Source organism: Notolabrus celidotus, chromosome 20 (assembly GCF_009762535.1).
Source record: "Notolabrus celidotus isolate fNotCel1 chromosome 20, fNotCel1.pri, whole genome shotgun sequence".
NCBI lineage: Eukaryota > Metazoa > Chordata > Actinopteri > Labriformes > Labridae > Notolabrus > Notolabrus celidotus.
Genome location: NC_048291.1, coordinates 6557169 through 6580571, shown reverse-complemented (window position 1 = coordinate 6580571; position 23403 = coordinate 6557169). Strand labels below are relative to the sequence as shown.

The 23403-nt window shown below is 39.4% G+C and overlaps 1 protein-coding gene across 6 annotated transcripts in view; it reads right to left on the bottom strand.

Moving 5' to 3' along the window:
• The window catches only part of LOC117832184 (homeobox protein Hox-B8a-like), an 87339-nt gene extending 63983 nt beyond the window's left edge, over positions 1-23356 (bottom strand). For 4 of the 6 annotated variants that reach the window (XR_004635158.1, XR_004635159.1, XR_004635160.1 and 1 more), the window contains exons 1-2: positions 23276-23353; positions 3476-3662 (exon numbers count right to left, since the gene is read on the bottom strand). The gene's annotated coding sequence lies outside the window, so the exon portion shown is untranslated. Of the gene's footprint in view, positions 1-2622; positions 3663-23275 lie in introns of all 6 variants that reach the window. The other 2 variants (XR_004635156.1, XR_004635157.1) reach the window with 2 other exon arrangements.
• Positions 23357-23403: the final 47 nt, after the last annotated feature.

The window sequence follows — 23403 nt, the reverse complement described above, 5'->3', positions numbered from 1 at the left end:
AGGATTTCCAACTGCAGCATGATTTTATCACCTTCCCCTGTTATGTACACGTTATCCCCTCCAGCATCTCATCTGAGCTTTGTGAACTGTTGAGATTCATTCTGTGGATGCTATTTCAAAGCCGACTCCACATTTAAAAAACTTTGACATCGAACCTGCAGAGGGTTAAACTTGCAACCTACAGGGTGGACCTGTCTCTTAAATCTTAAATCCATTTAATCTTTGCTTTATTTATTCATCTTTATCTATGTAATTTCATCTTTGGCTTTATGCAAGGTTTTGCTTCCCTCTTTTGTATTCATACTTTTTATTGCTAACCATGCCAGCACTTTAAAAAAAAATTGAAGTGCTTTAAAATAAAATGAGGACTATAAAGAGAAGCGCTGCTCTATCGGTGCATCTGATTCTGTTTTTACTGCAATAGCTTGATGCAGAAAGTCATGTGTAGATCTTGCTGTGTGCAGCGAAGAAGGATCTGTTAGCGTGACCCTCTTCTTTTATCTCAGCCTCTCTCTGTTTGAAGGAAGTGTCCAGCTCCATCTGTATCTCTGTTATTTAACTGATTGAACAGGAAGTAGAAGTCATTAAAGTCAGAAATAGAAGCAAGAGATCCCTCACAGGACATGTAGAATCACAAACATACTTCTCACATGTTTCTGTTCCTCCAAAAGCCAGCACAGAAATCAATGAACAGCACACATCTGCTCATTTCTATTAATTCTATAATGACTAAAATCCCTGCTGTGGCTCATACTTATAATAGTTTAACTGCTATTTCGGTTTAATTTTAACAAGGTCATGAAAACATCATTTGATTAATCTTAGGAATATTCCCAGAGACAGACAGCATTCCTGTATTACCTAAAATGTCTTCAAAAACACTTTATACTCAAAATGCTGCGGGCAGAATGTGCCCTTACAAAGAGAATGAATCACGTGATCTCACTGTTTCACTGAAATAGTACCTGTATCACATTCTTTAGTACTGGTTTTAAAGTTCTTATACTTTTTTTTTTTTTAAATCGTACAGCCCTCACTCATCACTGTTTGCTGTATGAATGTGTAGGTTGTTCCTCCCTGTCTGCGCCAAGATAAAGCAATGGCACATTTTATCTCCAGTTCTGCTTAAGGGTCGGCTTTCTTCATCCCGTCCAACCTCCGTCAGATACGAGTACAGGGACTTGTGATCTTCGGTCGCAGGAACTTTTCTTACTCTGCTCTGAAGTTCAGGATTGAGATGGGATAAGGCATTTAAGTTTGATGCTCGCTTTACTTTCAAATGACAAAAAGAGCTGAAGCTTAAGGGCATGTCTGATTGGATGTTTTTAAGCAGCTTATGAATGACTTGGAGCCAGACACATCTGGCTGTAATGATCTGCCTAATATGTTTATAATTTTGGTCGACTTGTCTTACTTTTTATTCTACATTTTCAGTGTATAATAATGGAATTGTATTATGTTTGTATGTATGGCTACTCTTTGCTTGTCAGAAACCTTGTTAACTGTGCTGCTGGTCTTCGCTGGTGCACTAAAAAAATATATATCTCCTGGTTATACATGATTTGAAAATAATAAAAAGAAAATAAAGTTTGAATGATCTTGATTTGCTTTAGGTTTCACAGATCTTCTCTCATTCATGTTTCAAAGCTTTCTTTTTCTTTTAAATGTTCCTGATGTGACACTTACAAAGTCAATAAAAGTCAGAGTGTCTGTTTAATACCACTTAACTGGAAAACTCTGCCTCTGGTGAAAGCTCTCATTGAGTTTAGACAAATTAGAGATATCCTTTTAATTTATCCATTAATCTGGAGTAATGTCATAGCACTAGTCTGAGTTTTTATTCTGTTTTTCCTTTCCTTTTCTTTTTCCCCCCACATATTAGTTCCTTGTTTTTTTTTTTATCTTAAATTACTTTTTCTTTACCAACTCTTTTCATTTTTGTTGGGTTAGTTATTTATTTATCTATTCATTTGGTTTTACTTCTTCCTGAAGCACAGTGGCCTGCGAGGTTGAACAAATTAAAGACACATGATGATGACAGCATGAGAGAAAGAATAAATATGTGACAAAATCTAAACATGATTGTCGATTTTGTCTGCTTGTGGGTCAGTTAAACTTTCTTCAATGCACACTGGTTTATTTCAGCTAATTAAAGAGCCACTAACTTGACTTTACAGCAATATAATAAGAGGACCACAATGTCTTTTAAATGCAAAAAGATTCAATATATATATATATATATATATATATATATATATATATATATATATATATATATATATATAAATAAAAAAATACAATTAAACATTATCAGTTCTTTAAAAGTTATTTAAAAGTTGTAGTTTAATTTAAACTTTAAATGTAAAAAACCACAAAGTTATCACCATTTAAAGAACTCAAACTGTCACACAAACAGATGTGGAACAGTTACACAAAAAATTAATTATCTTTCAAAAATCAATAATCAAACAAACGTTTTACATTTTCATTGTGACATGAGTATTTCAGCCTAAAAACTTAAATCCATGAGTATAATCAAAGTAATGACAACTGTATAATCAACTTATGAGGCCTTTCACTCAACAACCTTGTTATGAAAAGAACATAATAAAATACACTCACCATAAGATGAAGACAGACAGACTGAGTCCAAGCTGCCAGGATGAGAAATGAAATCAAACTGAAAGGAGTGTGAAATCTCCAGATTTACGACTGCAGACAACGATGGCGCACATGCACGCAGCGGGGAATGAGAAACAGAAAAGCCAAAATTGACAATGTTCCACCTCCAAATCCATCCAGCTTTTACTTCCCTCAGCTTTCTGCTACTCCTCCTTTCAGTCAGTCGCTCGTTCTGACTTTAATCCCCCAGCTCAGGTGATAATCACACCTCAGTCCTGCTTGAGTCAAAAGTTTCTTTTTTTAAAATTGAAAGATTGAAAGATCCAAATTGACGCCACTTCCTGTAGGACTTTTAACCAGGAATAAGTAACCCTGAAACCTTGATTTCCACGGTCATTCACAGCTCGTCCCATGCAGACTGTTAGTCTACCGCGTGCGTCTGCATGAGACGCCGTGGGCCGCTAAAGAGCGTCGGTATCTGACGCCTCTGGAAGAAAGACGGGCTGTCATTTAACACTGATTTCCAGTAAAGTCTCTTAACATGAGCAACAAGAGCGGACATCATAAATGCACGTGCTAAATGACATACGTACACGTGTGAAATGACATCATGCGTACATGTGTTAATAACAGTAAATTTTAAATATCGTCTTTGATCCACCGACTGTTTTTAGGCTAGCTGCAACATGAGCCCTGCGTGTGTGAGCAGTGTGTGTGACAGGTTTGCAAAAGTGGGAACTCGTTCGTCCTCTGTTTCCCAGCAGAATGTTTCTTTCCCACTCTGCATCAGTCCATCAGTTACCTTGGTGATCCCACGTGGTTTCTTCCTCCGATTCTGGGAGCAGATCCTTACCTGAAAGTCAGTGGTGTCGACGCTCCTGATGGGCTCCAGGCGTCGCTGTCGGTTCAGGTACGTGCTGAAGAAACCTCTGCTTGGTGAAAAGACAGCGCTTCATCCTGAAGTTGGAAGCCGACAACCAGACGCTGGAGGCCGGGGAGTCCGCAGTGAGTCTGGACCGGGAGCTCCTGAGAGGGTTCACCTGGAGAGGGTAGAAGCAACGAGCAGATTTTGGTGAAGGCCGAATAAGCAACATTATTTGTGTCTCTAATATGTTTTAAAAAACAAAACAAAAAGTGAAGAAAAATAATACATATATATGTAGTATGAAATAAAATAGTCTTCACATCTGGGCCTAATTAAAAAATTAACTATAAATTATTTGAATTGATGAAATGTAACTGTTTTATACACTAAATGAACATTTTTCTCTTTTCCTCAGCTTGCAACACACACACACACACACACACACACACACACACACACACACACACACACACACACACACACACACACACACACACACACACACACACACACACACACACACACACACACACACACCTCATTTATTGTAATGCTGAATAATTATTAAAACAGTTATTATTCAGCAAAAACATTTATAATAATCCAGCAAATGCAACTGAACATTTATTTCGCAATGTCTCTGCATGTGTATCTGCCTGTTTGTTTGTGTGTGTGTGTGTGTGTGTGTGTGTGTGTGTGTGTGTGTGTGTGTGTGTGTGTGTGTGTGTGTGTGCTTGTGTTCGTGTTTTTACGTTTGTGTGTGTGTGTGTGTGTGTGTGTGTTTGTGTAGGCTAGTTGTGTCTGTGTGTGCGTAAATGTCAGTGTAATAAAACTGCACAAATGCGAAGCTAATGACTTAGGCCTATGGTTTTAAATAGTCACCCTAATAATTGGACATTTCAGCTCCATATTATCGGCTACATAAACAGGTTGTGTTCATCGCATCATCAAAATATTCATGTAAAATGATTCTTCGCTTTAGTTCGGTTCTTGTTCTTGGAAAAAAATGATTCATACTAAATAGAGTCATTTGGGGTTTTTATTATCCCATCTCACAGGAAAATTAAAGTGTTTTAGTTTCTTCTAATAAAAGTTAACTATTAATCAAAAAATAAAAACGTTAACTGTGGAAGTCATTTTAATCATGTGAATTACCAGCACGAGTTGCTTTTACTAATTCTAATTCAAACGGCACATTTTGGATCGTTTCACAGCTATTTGCATAATTAAGATTATAGGCCTGGTTTATTTCAGTAACAGGCACGCGCGTTTTCCTATTACACGATTTAGCAGTGATAACATCTATATTACCATTAAAAACTTAAAAACAAGTCAAACGCATTCAGTACAGTCATGGGCAACTTATTTGGAACAGCGAGTAACTTCCCCGAGGAAAAGAAACTAATGCAGACAAGATATTTTCCAACATGATGGAATGTTGCTTTCCAGCAGAGCATGCAACCATAAATTGTAGGAGGGATGGATTTAAGTGCAGGTAAAGAGCGTCACTACAACAAGCTACACAAAAAGTTCTCCAAAATAACGCACTAATGGATCAATGGCCTGTCTGGACATGCAGAGCGCGCGAGGGTCTCTTAAATGTGACCCAGACGTCATTTCAGCGTTTAATCTAATAATCCTTATAATAAAACATTTATTTCGAAGAATAATTAGGCCTAAATATCGGATCTTGTCTCAGCATTAACTTTTCCTGACTGTTACAGCAGATCTTCGTTGATGTTTCAGACAGTTTCAATCTGTTTTCAGCTCGTCCTCACGTTCAGTAGGAGCCCGCTCGGCCTCACTCTCTCACAGATCAGAGTCACAGCGGCATCACATCTTATTTTAAAGCTCACTTTACGTCCCTTTGTATCTGCTGCATTTAGACAGAAACCTGCGGCTTCATATTTAGAATTTATGATGACATCTCTTCATCCCACTGAGGAAATACGAATTCAACATGGCGTCTCTGCTTTCTGTCTCACATGACGCAGCTCGGAGATGATATCCCAGATTGTAGCAGTAAGGAAACCGAGAGAAATGGGTACTCCGCAGCAAATCTTAATTACCGAGACTTATTTAAAGCAGATAAATAAAGCACTACAATTTGTTTATTATTCCTCTCAGTTGGGATGGGGATGCCATATCTCATCCATCAACGAAAGGGATACAATTTTCTTTTTAATTTCTTGTTCTTCCTCTGACTTGGGCCAGCAGCAAGATTAAAAAAAACAAAAAACATTTAAATAGGCTATATTTGATTTTCAATTAGTTAAAATTGTAATCACCTCCTTGGACTCGTCATTTTGTCTCCTTATCTAAAGAAATACAGCTTACCTATTCTAAAAACTACAACACAAATACACGTGATTTCAAATATAACAAAAATCAGAGCAATTTTTGAAAAAAAATATTTAATTACAAATGCTGAAGAAGACAATTGTGATATTTTTTTTTCTAGTTTTACTCATCTGAGAGATCTTCAATGTCAATTTTAAAGTTTAGATTGTGCAGTGTATTCCTCCTGCTGCTCTGTGACCTTAAATAGGACTACGTGTAAATCATGCGCCAGCACGGATTGAAAGTAATAAAATAAGAGAAAGTATGATTCTTGAAATATAAAATTAAACGCACATTTTTCATCAGGAGATGCAACTCGGATGACACACTGAGAATTAATAAAACTCTTGAGGCTAAATCTGCACGTGTGTGTGAGAGCGAAGGCGCAGTGTGAAAGAGATGCTGTTATTAGCCTTATTGTCTATATGATGTATCTCTGCTTGAGTCATTTTAAGAATGTATATACTCAGAGACATGCACGTGTGTGTCTGTAACAATATTTCCCTCTCTTCCTTCTGCATGCAGACGGGAATAAAGCAGACAAACACGAGGTGTTGTAAAATTCGTCCCTTAGCTTCCTGCCCGGATGCTACACACGGGAAGAGAGCAATTCAACCTGAGCAATAAATTCATTTGAGGGAGAGAAGAGGAGGAACAAAATTACTGCCTTTGTCTTTAAGGGCCCGCCATAAAAGCAAATAAAGAGAGACAGGGTGAGGACGACAGGGGAGACAGACAGAGGAGTCACCTTATCTCCTTCCCAGACAAAACAGTCTCCTCTTCTCTTTCCTGAACATGCTCCGTTACATGTTTTCCTCCTCCATCTGTTGGCTTCAGTCTCCTCCCCTTTTGTTTTTCTTTTTTTTTCCTCTGTCCATTGCGTCGTTTGCTTTTCTACTCTCATTCCGACTTTAGCACCCCCTCCCCATCTTTGACGATTCGTCTTCTTTCTATTTCTCACTTAATTTATTAATTTTCTCTTCGCACAGCCCCTCTCTTTCCCTCCTCCTGTCTTTCATACCTTATTTCTTTCGTCTCTGTGACTGGATCAGGTTGTCCATCCTGCTGCTGCAGCAGAAGCTTTCCTCCGGACTGCAGAGCCCGAACCGAATGACAGCCCTCACTTCTTCCCTTTTTATTTTTTCTCGTCTGTCACGGAGCAGCAGCAGCAGCAGCCCTCTTCCTCCAACACCCTCCATTCATCCGGCTGTTTCAGTCCACTGGGTCTGATTCTCTCTAAATCCATGAGGAAGCTTGAGGTCTGTTAGGTCTGCAGATGGCGCGAGGAGATCCACCAGTTGCACCATGACAGGACCTGCATGGCGATCGTCTATGCCGCTTCTGAACAGGTTCCGATAGGGTGCAAATCCGCCCTGCTGGACTTTAAACTGGGGAGGTGAACGGACATTAAAATGCTGATCACCGGGTTTACGTCGCAGAGCGGTGTTCCCGAATCCAGCACGTGTGCGGCTGCAGTCTAAACCTTGAAGATGCCGGTTCGGTTCCTAAGTGACGTAATTACAGAGGAAGAAGGGGTGGTGCAGGGGAGGGGGTTTTGGGGGGGGGGGGTCTTTTTGGAAGTCTGTGAGCAGTAAGCACGTGCGTAACGCCATCCTAGACTGTGTTTGGGTGCGCGTAGCTCCATCAGGCATCGATGTCCTCCTCCACACCTCGTGCGCACCTGGCCAGGCCTGACATCGAGGTAGCTTTGGGGCTATAGCTCGCTCTGTTGTTGCGCCTTAGCGCGTCATCCCGAGAAGCATACACATTAGGAACCTGGTTATTTTGAAGGTTACCGGAGCGCCGGTGACCACGTACAGCCTTTGGGGAGTTGATGGAATTGCACGCTTACTGTAAGTGTGTGTTTCTGCTGTAAACATTATTAGAGAACATTTTTGGGAAAGAGGAGAGGGAGGGGAAGAAGGGGAATATTATTGGTGTTGATGGGGGTAGAGGCAGACTGTAAGCGCTTCCTGTTAGGCGGCCAATGGCAGTCTGAGGTTCATGGGCAAGCCACGCCCCAAGGCTCTGATGGTCTCTTTCTTCATTTTATTATTTAGGGGGAAAAATCCTCTTGCCCCCATTAAAGCTCACTCCATCCATATTTCACCGCCTCTCCAAATGAGAACCACGCGCGCTCCAGAGCCTGGGAGCGGGCAGGAGGCCGAGGCAGAGCTGCTGTGAACCCGAACCTGCATCTAATTACAGTCCAACTCATGCAGTAGCCTGCTGTGGAATTTCCCCCTCAGACTGGACCCGAACATGTCTCTAATGACGCAGATTCCCAGTGAAGTATTTCGCAGAGGAAAGGCTGAGTACGATTTTTTTTTTTTTTTTAATCTGTGGGACTAAAATCGTTAAACCACAAAAGCAGGCCTGATGATGGGAGCTTTGTTCTTATCGCACTGTGAGACGAAAATAATCCTAAAATAGCTTCAGGAAGAAAATTGGCGTGAGGAGCATTTCCCACACGTTTCTATTATTAAATCAAAAATACTTTTTAATGAACCACAGAATTTCTCTCCGCGCATTTTTGAACTTTGGTTTGGTTAAAAAGATAAACATAAAACCTGCATACCAAATGCCACATGGGCGAATCACTTTGTGCGCACACTGGTGGACACTTCAGATAAGCTTATCGTCGTTTTCAGAAATATATATTTTAACGGATCTAAATAAAAGCCACATTTAAATTAATTTCCAGTTTTCCTCTCATCTTTGTTGAAACAGAAAAACAGCTTCTGGTCAGTGTTGGCTTAGAGCGCATGATGCCTCTTAAGTCTCTCAATCCACGCATTATCATTACCAATACAAAAAATATACCCAAAAGAAAAAACTATGTCAACCCTTGGTCTTGAATAATCCAGTTTTACTAAATGTTGGCACTTTGTTAAAATGAATGTTTGATGTTAGAAAAAAGAAGCCTTGGAGTCATTACAGAAGGGTGGACACAGCAGTCGCTTGCACACTTACATAAAATGCATTACTTCCAGTTTGCATAAAAACTTAAGTATTAAAATAATCAATTAAAAAATATGGTGAAAAGCACTGGAAAACTTGTGTCTGCAAACTGTCCATAATAAAATATTTGATGTTCATTGAAACAAATCTGTGAATGTTTACCTCTTCTGCAGGAGAACTCACTGGAACACAAGTAGCCTGGTTACACACTAAGAATTTCATTAAGTGCCATCAAAAAGATCCCCAGAATTCAGCACTTATCTCTTTGTAAATATAACTCAGTGAAGAGGTGGAGCTCTGCAGAAAATTTTAAACTGTCTTTCAGCAAATTGAAGGAAAGAAAGAGTGATAAGACAGGAGAAGAAAAGAGAACATATGTCCAGAGCAGACTGCTTGTGCTGTGTCTGGACTGAGAATGAGTGGCCAGTTGTAATACATCATTTCTGCCTCCAGGAGTCTCTGTTTCTCTTTAACACCTCCCCATTCAATCCTGTAATCTCTGTGTGAACACTTGAATCTGCATCAATTGTGAACACTTGACATATAACTTGACACTGATGTGAACAGCTGCTCTTGTGCCTTCAAACATTGTTTGACAATCTGAGCACAGATACAGTTTTACCTCACACCCACTGTGTCTGACAGTATGTGTCCTTCTGACTACTTTAATTTTACCTCCTACATTTAAGCAAAACATCTGTATACTCACTACTCTTTATACATTCTTCATGAGGTGCAATGTGTCTCCATTGCTAGCTTTAATGCAAATAGCAAATCATTCTTTTATTGGCATCACGACACACCATCGTCTCAGAACCAAGACAAATTGTCAACCCAAATGGAAGATCAATAACTCAAGATAAATAATAAGACTGATGTATGCACTAGAATGACATGGCAGTTCATTATTTCACTCAACTGTTCTTTGATTTGAAGTTTGAATAGTTTCAGTTTAATCTAAGTATGATGTGAGCTTTAGTGAATTAGGTACAAGAATGACCTTCAAAAGGACATTTTCACCTTGAGAGTCTCAACGCTGAACGTTTACTGCAGGGAAACAAGTTACAACAGCAAGATCAGCAGTTAATTCAACACTTATATTCAACCTAACACTTCAAAAGTTTCTATACTGGTCTACACTGCACTGGACTTTTAAAAGTGTTGAATATTTAACACTATGATGCAGCATCTCTTGATAACTGAAATTGAACTGTAGTAAACAGAGGTCAGTGTTGAATTGAAACAAAAGTGTGCACCATCCAGGTGTCTTTTTTAATATTAGATAATAATTTTAGGAAGTCACTTAAACACTCCCAATTTTGCTCCTACAAAATAAAATATTACAAAAACAGGAGGCCAATACAAAGTTTTTAATAAGAGTGAAATTACATTTCACAATTAGATCGCTGATAATGATGCATTAACTTTACAATAGCTTGTTATCCCATTGATATTCAGACAGTTCTTTGTGGCACTGTACCTACTTTTAATAGACTAATTTTTACATCACTATTTGTTCTTTTACTTTAAAGGATTTACTTTTGTCACCATAAAAACCCACCTTCTTTCATTTTTTGCTATAATACAAACTGAATGATCTTTTGATTAGTTTAGATTTGATATGATTTTGGAAACTGATGGGAAACAAACACTGAAGCACAACTAAATACAAACACAGACAACTGCCAACCATCAACAGGAATTACCAGAAGGAGAATGCAATCTCTGTGTATATATGCATGGTTTAAAAACATTATAAATACATTAACAAAAGAGGAAAGGTAAATAATGAACAACATAAACTGAATCATGATACTGAGTGTTGCACTGGTTCATCAGCGGTCGGGTTTGGCTGCTTGTTTAACATTGTTACTGAGATAGAAAAGAACACTTAGTGGTGACTGTCTTAAAGGCTCTGTAACATCTGATGGTAACTGTTCATGTGTGCCAAGCTGAGACAGTTTCAAGTGTCATTCAGCAACATGTCTGCATCCCAGTATAGTTTAACTCACACTGTTTCATATATCTGAAAACCATGACCATTTATTTAATGCATCTATGAGACATCCTTCAGTAATACGAGCACAAATTAAACACAGCTTACTCAAAATAAACAACTCTAAATAAGGGAGAAGAAAATGAAAGATGGGACAACATCTTAAAAAGATCAGACATGAAAAATGTCAAAGCAAATGTTAAGAAAAGACAAGAAACACCAGATCCTACAGGGACTACTTAGTCTTTTACAGCTTGCAGAACAGGCACTTGACAGAAAGCAAGGCAAGCTATTAAATAACATTACAAAGTCTGGATGACATGATAGAATGAATATAACCAGATTATTGTTTTTTTTTTATCTTAAATGTGATTTTTGGGTCTTTTTGGATTAATTTGGACAGTGGAAGAGATACAGAGCGGGGATGTCATGCACCAAACAGCGACAGGATCACTGCACCAGTCACAAACCTGCGACTGGTGCGATGAGGACTGTAGCCTCTGAACCTTGGGCAACTGCTCCACTAACCGAGCCAACGCTGTGCTCCTACTCCAGCCCTCTGAAAGCCACAGATTAACATGTTATATCCAAACACAGGACTCATTAATTGTCGTCTAAATGAGCAGAAATTTAAACAAGTTTGATAAAAAGTGTATCTTAAAACATAATACCTTACCTTCGAGATATACAGTCAGAAATACGGCGCATATCTGAAAGGAAAAGACTCTAGAAATTATATATTTTTTTGCTGAACCTGTTATAAATTTACAAAATGTGTCTGCTGCCAAAATAAACAGAAGTAAATCCTAAATTTGTTTCAGTTGTGTGTAAAAACTTCCGCTCACACCAATCACTAATACGGTCAAATTCCATTTAAAACTCCTCTGAAATGGAATCAATCATGTTTAATAATTAGGCTTCTGGTCTGTAACCAGAACACATCATTACCATGATGATTAAACTGGTTATCAATTCTAATAACAACAGTCTGCCATCAAACTACTGATTTCCTTGAAGATGTGGTTGCCAGAAACATCCCACATGTTCTCTGAAGAGTTAAATGATTTTTAGCAGCATGTGAAGCCCAGATGGACGTTGGTAAAAAAAATATATAATCTGTTGCACAGCTCTGCGGTCTGTGATGAGCGCACATGTGGAGTACAGATCTTCCTCTAACTCTTTTCTCGTGTCACTTTCATGGATCTTTTACCGCTGTAACTCCATGGTAATGAGTCAAATCTGTGTGCAAATGGCCACTTCTCAATACCATGCAGAGGAATGTCAAATACTTAAGTGAAGTGGGGTCCTGTGGGGCCTCAAGTCAGGGTGACGTGTTAAAATGCAGGACACTCGTCTGTTGCAAGTTAAGACGGAGAGTGAATTCATCGTCTGCAATACTTTAAATCTATAAAGAGGTTAAAACAGAAAACAGTCAAGATCTTTGAAATGCTATAGAGTGTTAATTCATCTTTCCTTATTGTTGAATTGAAAAGACAGCAGGGTTGATCTGTGATCTGCAAAGTGGTCTGACTCCTGATCACTGAACCTGTTTTCTCATTAGAGCAGACTATGTAGAAATACTGTGCAAATACACTACAAGCAATACTACAGTGACAGATGCAGAAGAGATGAGATGTTTTATGTGTCGCATGTTCTTTCTCCCTCTGTGGGGTGAAATACAAATGTGCAAACTTTACAGAAAGTGCCCGAATGAGATGTTTTTAAACACATGCAACAAGTAGTGTCCCTTTGGAGAATTTAAACCAAGCGGCAACCTCCGGCTGCCAGAATTGAAGCTAATGCAGAAGTGTTAAAAACTGCAGAGTGTCCGCTTGAGGCTGGCTCCGGAAGTATCGGAAACCACATGCACACAAATTCAAAACAGCCGATCTTTACAGCAGAAATAAACCTGTTTACAGCCTGGTACAAAAAACGAGTGTAGTCTGGATAGCTCATTTCTCTATCGGCACACACTGTACGGGGGGGGGGGATTTCTTCATAACGCGGCAATTTCGAAAATATTAAGATTACGAGTTTTCCATTATGAGAGCTACAGCTGACTTGATTGGCAGGCGGGAACACTGTAGCTGTTGGCTAGGAGGCTCAAAGCCCGCCTCTTTACGTCACACTAGCTCGACAGAAGTTATGTTGAGTTCAACATTTCCAATATGGCTGCCACCGCTGATTGGCCTCAAAACAGCGCTTCAGAAACAGATGGGCGATGTCACGGATACTACATCCATTATTTATACAGTCTATGATTTAAACGGAGTAATTGTTTGTAATTACTTTTTCACATGGGAAGAATGTGTCAAGATGAGCCGAGCAGGTAAAGCTTAAGCCCCTGTGCAGTCAAAAAGGAAATACAGAAGTTTTTTCTAGCAACTTTTTCAGACTGAGATGTGTAACAGTTTTCTAATAGTCATCTCTGTAAATAAAAGCATTCCTATAAAAAGGTTAATAAAATACAACTGTAGTCCTGAATTGCAATCTGTTATCTGATCTGTTATCTGACTTGTCCAAATACATAAAACTGCAGGTTAACACAGATTGACTGTAAAACTGCTCAGAACACCTTTAGATTACTGGTATCAGCCCCGTTCACACATGCACCAAAGCCCAGAAAACTTTATGGGGTGAGTTGTATGTGTGAATGCCTTCAGCCTGATTTTTCATTCCATCTATCACCAGACCTCTTGCCACACCTTGCAAAATTTCTGCAAGGAGTCAGGTTGAGCTGACGTGTGAAGGCAGCAGATAAGTCAGGAGAACTCACTGCAGGTGCCCTGCAAAACTCACATCCTACCAAGTGCATTTGTCCAAATTGTAGTCAAAATATCTTCATTTAAGTTGTATTCACCTGATAAGTCCAGATATTTAATTTTCAGACATCATAAGCAAAAAGTAAAACCTTACTCTAAGTCAACCAAAACCAAATACTAGGGGTGAGCCCGACTAAGGATTTGCTTAGTCGAATCTGATTCATCAGATTTTGCCCATAGTCGATGAATAGTCGAATGTTTGTTGTTTTTCCTTATTGACCCAAAGTCTTCATGATGGTGACCGCATGACAATATTACACATAACCACTTACAATTAAGAGACTCGTAGCTTAAAGTAAAAGGGACAACAGAATATTATAAGCATAAAACTTAGATTTTTTAAATCTATATTGCAAAAACAACGAGGTGATGAAGGAGAGAAAACTCAAATAAGGCCACCATCCGTTAAACATGGAACAACGCACCACTATAGAGAAAGGAATCAGGAGGTATTTAAACAGTGTTCACACAGCAGAGAGCAGCACTGCGGAGGGTAGTTTGTCCAACTTAAGGCTAAACATTTGTATAATGTTCATAATCAAACCTAAACCAGCTAAAGGGTTTTTAAATCTGTTAACAGAACCTTTTAAAACAGTCTTTCATCGCGTCTTTGTCCGTGTGAGTCTTTTCAAATTGTACGCGAGGAAAACCATCGTGTTTACGGGCAGAAGTGCGCTCCTTGCTTTGTTGACTGTAAATCCTGTCTTTGAGAATATCCTCTCTGATCGTGTGGAGGTGGATGGGATGCTGTGGATTGTTTTTGAGGCTTCGGACAGCTTTGGGTATCCCTCCTGGTTCTTTTGGCCCCGTACAGTTTTTGTGTGGTCCGGTAATCCTTGATCTCACAGCCCTCTTCATGAAGCTGCTCCTCGTCTTCATTATAATTTTTAGGATCAACTGAAGTTTTATTTCCTGACATTTTGAGCTACCATGAACTTAGAAAGATTTGAGACTATGACTATGAGATTGGCAGTCGACTAAGGCTCGTTAGAACGAATCGTCGAATATTCGACTATTTGGGGTCACCCCTACCAAATACACTTGTTGTGTTACTTCAAATGCAATGTTATATCTGAACCTGTCAAGTGAAGTTTGTTTGAATCGAGACTAATGAGATATTTTGATGAGAAATACACTTGGTAAGATTTGAGTCTTTGCAGTGTGGGTGGTAGGGCCAAAGAGCAAAACGTAACAGGACAACAAGCCAAACCAGGCATTCATTTAACACAAAGTATAATGGGAAACTAAGCATGATAGGCTGTTGCTATAAAACACACATCATGCATTTAAAATATTTGGTCAATTTTGAGTATTAACTGAGTTTAAGAGTACAACAGTTATGTGCATGAAGTTAAGCCGTTTCTGTGTTTCTGGTAAATCCTGTTTTATTGAAAAATTAAGGGTTTGTGCTTTCTTCTCCTCTCACTGAACATGTGTTGATGTGTAAGTTATTATGTTTATGAGAATAAATCTGTCCAAAAATGTTGCTGGGGAAATGTCATCTGTCCCTTTTTACACACACACACACACACACACACACACACACACACACACACACACACACACACACACACACACACACACACACACACACACACACACACACACACATATATATATATAAGTGACGCAGGGTGCACGACGCAGGATGCACGACAGTAACTCCTCCTCTGTCAGTCCGACCGTCCCGGGGCTCTGCAGCAGTCTGCAGCGGCTAAAGTAAAACGCATGCACGAATTTGTGCATTTTTGTGTGAATTTTTCAAAACCGACATTACAGTGATTTCTCTTTCTCTCTTCTCTGACACACACAGAGAGACACACACACACACAACTATATTTCCCACTTTCCCCGTAATTATAAACAGAACAAGAGTTGCCCACACACACATGCACACTTGTACAAAGAGTACCCCACCACCACCTCCACCACCCATCTACACCCAAAGCTCGTATAACCTGTTACCATGACAACGGGGCCCCCAGAGTTGCTGTAAAGTTTTACAGCACAGAAAGAGACCCGAAACTCCCACCATGCCTCTGTTTTCTGTGTGTTTGTGCATGTGTGTGTGTGTGTGTGTGTGTGTGTGTGTGTGTGTGTGTGTGTGTGTGTGTGTGTGTGTGTGTGTCAACAGGAGATGAAGAAGAAACAGAATCTGTGTCAGCACAGATTGTAATCTCTCAGTTTCTCCCTCTCAGAAGTTGTTTTCCATAAAAACGAGTCTCAGGGGGATTGAGGCATTTTTCATTAAATCGGGCCACTGAGCGCATTAGCAGGATTGAAACATATTTATGGAGCTAGATTTGCATTTCTGACAGCGCACACACAGACACACACACACACAGACACACACACACACAGACACACACACACACACAGACACACACACACACACACACACACACAGACACACACACACACACACACACACACACATAAAGTGACCTTCTGTGTCTGAAGGTGGAGGTCTCTTTGGATTGAATGTAGTTTCACTGAGCGGATCAATACAGTGACCTGCTCTGTCTGCAGACTAACACTGCTGCCACTGCAAAACTCTCTTTAATACAGAGATTCAGTTTGAGGCACTTTTTCATCATTTGCTTACAAAGAGGATTTTTTAATGAGGTATGCATCTCAAAACTAATCAATATGTCTTTTTGTGAGAGATCACCCCCTTTGGGCTCTTTTTAACAAACACCTGATAATAAAAAGCGTTCACAGACTTTGTCACATCGATGTTTCGTCATAAACACTCGTATCCTGATTGTGAGCAGGCTGTAAGCTGGACCGGGTAAGTTTCACATCCTGCCATGTTACATGAGATACTGAAGAATACTGTGACACATTAACCCCTGATCATAGTTTGATTACCATTAATGAAGATGGTAGAGTCATGAAGGCAAACATGCAGCTGATGGAAAACCAGAATACTGTAAATCACGAGCAGGTCAGGAAGCAGATTTCTTTCATTCCAATTTCAAAAATCATGCAGCTGTTTTTGTTGACTTAACACATGACGAAACTCCTGGCTATGTTTATTTATGACATATTGAACTGCACATCCATACCAAGCGGCAACCTCGGGTCTTGAAATATGAAGCCCATGCAGAACTGCTAAAAGTGGCAGTTCAACAAGCGTCCACTTGGGGCTGGTTGCAGAAACACCAGAAACCACATACTGTACACATCCATTCAAAAAAGACGGTATTTGCAGAAATAATAAACATGTTTACAGCCTGGTTTAAAAAATGGTTTAGGTCCAAATAGCTAATTTCTCTCCTGGCACACACTGTACCAGGGGGAATTTGTGAACTTATTGTTTGAACTTACTTTCAAAGGTATTAAACTTACTAGTTTTGCCTAAATAAGGGCATGGCCAACTTGATTGACAGGTGGGCACACTGTAGCTGTTAGCAAAGAGGCTAAAGGTCCATCGCGTTACCTCACACTAGCTTGGACAAAGTTAGGTTGTGTTCAGCATTTCCAATATGGCCCCCGCTTATAATTGGCTTGAAAACAGCTCTACATAAACAGACCGGTAACGTCACAGATACTATGTCAATATTTTATGCAGTCCATGATTCATACCAATCAAATTTCAGTTTTCAAAGCACCTTTTACACATTAAAAAACGGTATGCTTTTGAGGGACACATCAATCAACTATGACTGAGCACTTTTGCAACAGTGGCAAGAAAAGTATTCTTTTGAGAAGAACCAGAATCTCTGTGTGACGGCTATCAGCAGCGACCACATATGTTGACCAAGTGGCATGTTTTGTTTTTCCTCTCCCTGTCAATACACTCTGTTGTTCCAACAATCTAAGCCCCAGGCAACCTGGGCAGAAGGTTTGATTACTTTTCAAGCAAATATAAACCTGATTTCAACCAAGACTAGCTTTATCTTTACACAAAGAGTACAATTAGATTTATTTAACAGTAGGGCTCAACAAAAAACAGTCTCGAAATTAATTTCAGACAAATTAGTTGATGATAATAAGTTGGTCACATCATAGCAAATGTTTTACATGCTGTGCTCAGACATCATTTACCGGAGATGATTTGCTGAGGAGAGAGCCATCTTGCTTTTTTTACTATCTCTGCTGTGAGCTGCACATTCAAAACAAACGATCAGGAAGTGACAGGAAGACAAAACTCCAATGGGAAGGAAACGCTGATGTAACTCCATTAGGTTCTAACACTTCTGGAGTGTGGGAGCATTTCACCCTCAGTGCTGCAAAGAAAAGAATTGCCTGCAAAGTTTGTGAAGCAGGACACTCATGAGAGCATGTTTGTAATGCACAACGCATTTGAAGAGAAGGCTTATAAACCATCTCTTTCTTAACATCATCTGTGATATTAAACTTACAAGGCAAAAATACCTGGCTTAGTTACCATTTTTAATGGCGTCAAGTTTCAGAGACTAATGCTACATTTTAAAGCAGGAAGCTAAATAAGAAGCATCGAGCAATTCTGCAATTCATCATCCGATCAACTGTTTCAATAACCGATGGCCTGCTGACAATCAAACATTATCTGCAGCCCTGTTTAACAGAAAGACAGAATAATGACATAAATAACACCTGCATGTTCACCCCGACACATCAGGTCAACATGCAGAGACTTAATCAAATGTCAGGGAGCAACAAGATCACAAGGGGGGCAGTTTCAAGATGAACTAACAGACTATTTTATTTTCAGTTAAGAATCTACAAAAATCACAACACTGTGAAAGTAGTTTTGCCAGCTATTGAATATTTAAGAGTTTGTAGACAAATGTCTTGTGACATGTTAAGTCAACAGAAAAAAATGTGACTCAAATATAAACCTATGACTTCACTTCAGACCATGTGTGCATGTTAATACACTGAAATGAGGCTGAAGATGTCTCTTGAAAATAATCATGGTCTGACATTATAATCTGATCATGGTCATAATTTCAAGTGTTAACTGCTTACTCCAATCCCTGAGATTTATTAGACGTACAGTTGATGTAAGGTCAGCACTGAAATGATTTGTTCCCAAAGTTATGGAGCGCTATATGAATAAATTAGTATTATGATTATTGTTTTTTTTCTCTGTCTGTTGTTTATTGTATCATCTTCATCATCATCAGATTCTACTTTCCTTTGAAGGCAAATTAACAAGAAGTATACCAAGTCCTTGTGTTCCAAAACCAAGGGCTTTAAGTCTGCATTCTTCTGTATGGCCAGGAGAGGGCGACTTTACTCTCTGCAGTAAGACTGAACATGTCGTGCCTCTGACATGTTACCTGCTATTTTAACAGTTGAATTAACACATAAGTATAAAGGGTTTGTTTCCATGCATCAGAGCAGTTGGATTAAAGCCCTAACCCACCGCGCACTGCTGACAAATTAATCTCCAGCTCCACATGTTTAATGGGAAGATTAAAAAAGACACAAAAATCTAGAAAACCAAAAGTTGCAGCTGTTCTTGACCACATGCTGTGAAGCTGCATTCTCAAAACACATTTCCACTGAAGCCAGATGTTTGCGTTTACGCACATGTGGTCTGTGTGTCTCATTATCATGGATGTTTTCGGGCCGAATAAATGTGAGAAGGAAAAATCTGGATCGGTTCATTCAAAGTTTGTGGTTCATTTTCACTCATGAAAACATGGTTTAACCCTGACTCATTTTTCAGAGGAGCTGTGTAAAAGACAATGGTCTTAAACCCCATTCTCATAATCATGCACTTGTACTGGATTATTTTGAATTCTGCAGGTAATCTGAGGTTGATCTGAATTAAAACTATGTTAATTCAAGTATTTGTATCTGGCATCTTCCTACAGAGTCTAATACTGAAGCAGTAATGTGGTGTCTTTAAGTCAATTTGGGGGCAATGCTTTTCATCTCATTATACGTGATGAGATAATCTGGTATTTCAGTTTTTTACAACACCAAAGATTGTCTCAGAGCGGTCAAATGAATCAATATGTGTAAATTGCAATGTGTCATGTGTGGAATGATAGCTCCTGTAGTACCCACTCATGGCCAGGAGGTGGTGGTGTTGTACAGAGAGAGAATGAAGGAAGCCTGGCATTCTTAAAATTAGATGATAGCTTTCTAATTACTGTATTATCAATTAAAATAACCAAATTGTTATGTCAAATAGTCACTGACATAAATCTGCATTTGTTATTATCTTGCATGACGGTTTAATCCATCAGGTTTCATGTGCATTTCGAGTATTTTGCGTATTAAGTTGGCCGATATCATTCAGTGTCAGCCTATTTTAAAGGACAGTTCTGATAAATGTACAACATTACCTGGACGTTATGACTATGGCATCACCAGCTGTATTTAAAGTCACCTTTAATTGAAAAATCCAGATTGATGCGTTTTACGTGGAGTCATTTCTGAGCGGAAATTCTTTCAGTCGTTTACATTTTAAGGTGACGGCTCTTTGTCTGATCTCTTCACCATCAACCTCTCACCCAGTTCATCTCCGTCTCCCAGGATGCACCAGGCTCCGGCCTGCAGCTCTTTTACGGTTGTGTATTTCACCGGCGCTTTTATTGCCACAGACACACAATTAAAGTCTGCTGAACACACGCTCGCTGCCCGTCAGCAGGCTGCGGCTCCATAAAACGCGTCTTTCTGTGAAAAACGAGTGGCCGAGTCGTCACGGAGAGGAAGAAGGGAAGCAGATAGAAAACCCACAGTGATCAGGGTTTTATTCTGGGCTCTATAAAGTCAGAAACCCCACAGCACCCCACCTTAAACTGGTTTCATTTGACCTTGAGACCAAGTCAAAAAGCAGCCTGGAACTACTCTCCTGATTTCTACAAGATCTGAAACAACATGAAGGCCAGGCAGGTGTTCTACCATCACATTTCACCACAGATTGAACAACTGAAAAAGGTGGATGTTGTGACTTCAATCATTGATGTATCGCTTGCCTTTAGAGGTCAAGTTCAGCATTTTGGTTGTCCCCTGGAGCCAGAATTGACTGTATCCAGCAGGCAAAGCTTGAGGAGTGAGTGGTCCACAAGGGACACGTTATCAAAGCTAAGCAGACTGTAACTGTCCTTCTCACAGCATAAGATTGTGCTTGTGGTATAGTACAGCTGACCAGAGTTGTTTATGAGGCTAAAGTAGCTGAAAAACATGCGGTACAGCAGACTTGCTGCTTTGTCCCTCTCTGATAACCACAGCTGCCATCTTCTCCGGAAAGGCCAACCACAATCCTGACCTCCATGCACAAGGCCACCACAAATAAATCACTGTGACAAACACTAACCAAGCTGACAAGCCATGCAGGTATGGTGTGCATTGACAGAAACATGCTAAATAGCGCTAACATACAAATAAAAAATACTAGAATTTGACTGAGTGTAAAAGAGTTGTCAGTTTTCTTTGTTAGTCCAATAAATCAAACTGATTAATTGTCTGATATTTACATGAACAAACCTCAAAAAAGCTCCAACACCACAAACATGGCACACAGGTTAAAGCTGGAGTTGCTAGTCAGATTTAGATACACTTCTTGTTATACTGGTTAAAATGATCTTTATGTCCTGGTGGCAATCAATACACTATGTGTTCTTAAAAAGGAGTGAAAAAAAAAGCCGCTATCTACAGACGGAGTAAACCTGGGACAACACCAACCAATCCCTGCCATCAGGAGCCAAATTATGAAACCAATCAAATCCCGTCCTGACGTTCTGCCCGCCTCCTGCAAAGCGTACATTTCTTGTTTGTGTTTTTAACTTTCACTATGAGAATGTTTTGGTGTTTTCTTACCGCTGAGTGAGACATGAGTTGACGTAGTACAAAACACAAACGATGTGCTGAGGACTGGTTCTGAATCAGTCAACATCATATGGTTGCAAATCAGCGGCCCTCGTGCATTTGAGCTAAGGCGCCGTTTTGGAGGAGGGGGGGAGGAGTTAGACGGAGTCCTCAGGAAATGCTACATTCAAATTAATTCTAGTTTTCTGTGATTACCAACCCTGGCTTTAAGCTCAGGGACTGAATTAGCTGAGGTGACACCTAGCATACAGCTTGCAGCTCCCACCTGTCACCCAAAGAGGCTGTGCCCCTCACTTAGCATAACATTAAGCCTCAATATAATTCAATCAGATGATTTCAGTGCAGTTAAGGGGATGAATCTGCTAATTAAGAAGGAACAATGCACCTTAGTTGACTTGAATATGGTCTGGTGGATAAATGGGAAATAAACATTGAAAATGTTATAAAAGAAAAGTACTAATGTATCAAATCACAGACCTGTTGCACAAAAATCCATTTAGTCGTATTATATTAATTTGAATCAATCTGAGCTGATATTCCTCCACATTTTATAATACTGCCACACAGTAGTGTACTCAGAGGAGGGGCATGTTTGAAACAATGCAGCAAAGGTACCTCGTTGGATGCCTCTGTGGGGGATGGGAAATTAAAAAATGCTCTCAGATTCCCTTCTTATGTATAAAACATGATTAAATATGCTTTAATGTGTCCTAATAGTGAATAAAAGATAATAAAATTACTTCTTGGTGACGTGACTTAATGCAAGATTTGGGGATTACATGCAATACTCTAAATCCACTCAATTGAGCGCAGTTGCTAAATCCATGAACAGAATTTTATCTGGTTAATTACAATGAACTACTCACTGTTAAAATGACCATGTGAAAAAAACAGATTTAATATTGATAGAATGTGAGCCAAGAGAGTCCTTTGTTATTGGTAATTTATCTGTAATCTTTAGTTTTCCTTTTCCATTCCTGGTGCAATTTTATCCGTGCAATAACATACCTATCTATTTATCAGAACGAAGTGTACACAGTGTGTATACATCTGTAATAGTTGCCATATTTTATTCCATTTTATTTTATTCTATTCTATTTTATTTTACCTTTATCATCGCTATTATTATTGTTATTATATTTTTTAACTGTTAGTGTATTGTTGTTTTTCCCCTGTCCTGTGTTGTAAGCTGCTGTAACAAAATAATTATATCTTATCTTATCTTAACTGAATTCTTGATCATTGCATAAATATTCACTATAGTACAGGAAATATAAGTATAATGAAATAATAATAAATATAAGTGTCCAAAATTTCCTGAGGTTTTCCCTTATTACATTGTTTAAATTAACGTTATGCTGTGGGTATTAGGTGTTTGTTATAGTCTGATTCTGTAACTGTGGATATCACTGTCCAGACTAAAGACAGAAGGACAGAAAACTGTGGAGCATAAAAAGAGGTCCTCAAAATGCACACAGGTTCCCCATGCATAGCATACAGCTGGTGCCCCCTTTTCCCACACCTGTCCCTCAAACTACGCCACTGCTGCCACAGCGTTATAATTGTATGCTCGTGTTGCAGTTATTGATAGTTATTGATATTCGTAGACGAGTACAGAGCATAGAATTACCAGCAACTATGGATACTGCATTTCATATTTATTCTATTACCACACACACACACACACACACACACACACACACACACACACAGGCCTTCAAACATGCCCGCACACCTTCACACACATTACCTACTCTTACAGTTTCTCTATATATCGACTAAAAAATCTCCCTATTATCATTTTCTTCTCACTTCAGTGAGCCAGATAGACACGGGAGGTGGACTCAGTCTTATTTCAATTGTACAAACAGCCACACAAACTTTGCGTCCCCTTACCTGTCGTCCAGGTGTGTTGCACTGCAGCCTCACCATCTCCCGCACACACGGTGGGATTGAGGAAACCGACGCCCACAGTTTCCGCATTCTAAATAAGATATTCTGGCGGGCTTTTATGGTCACGTGAT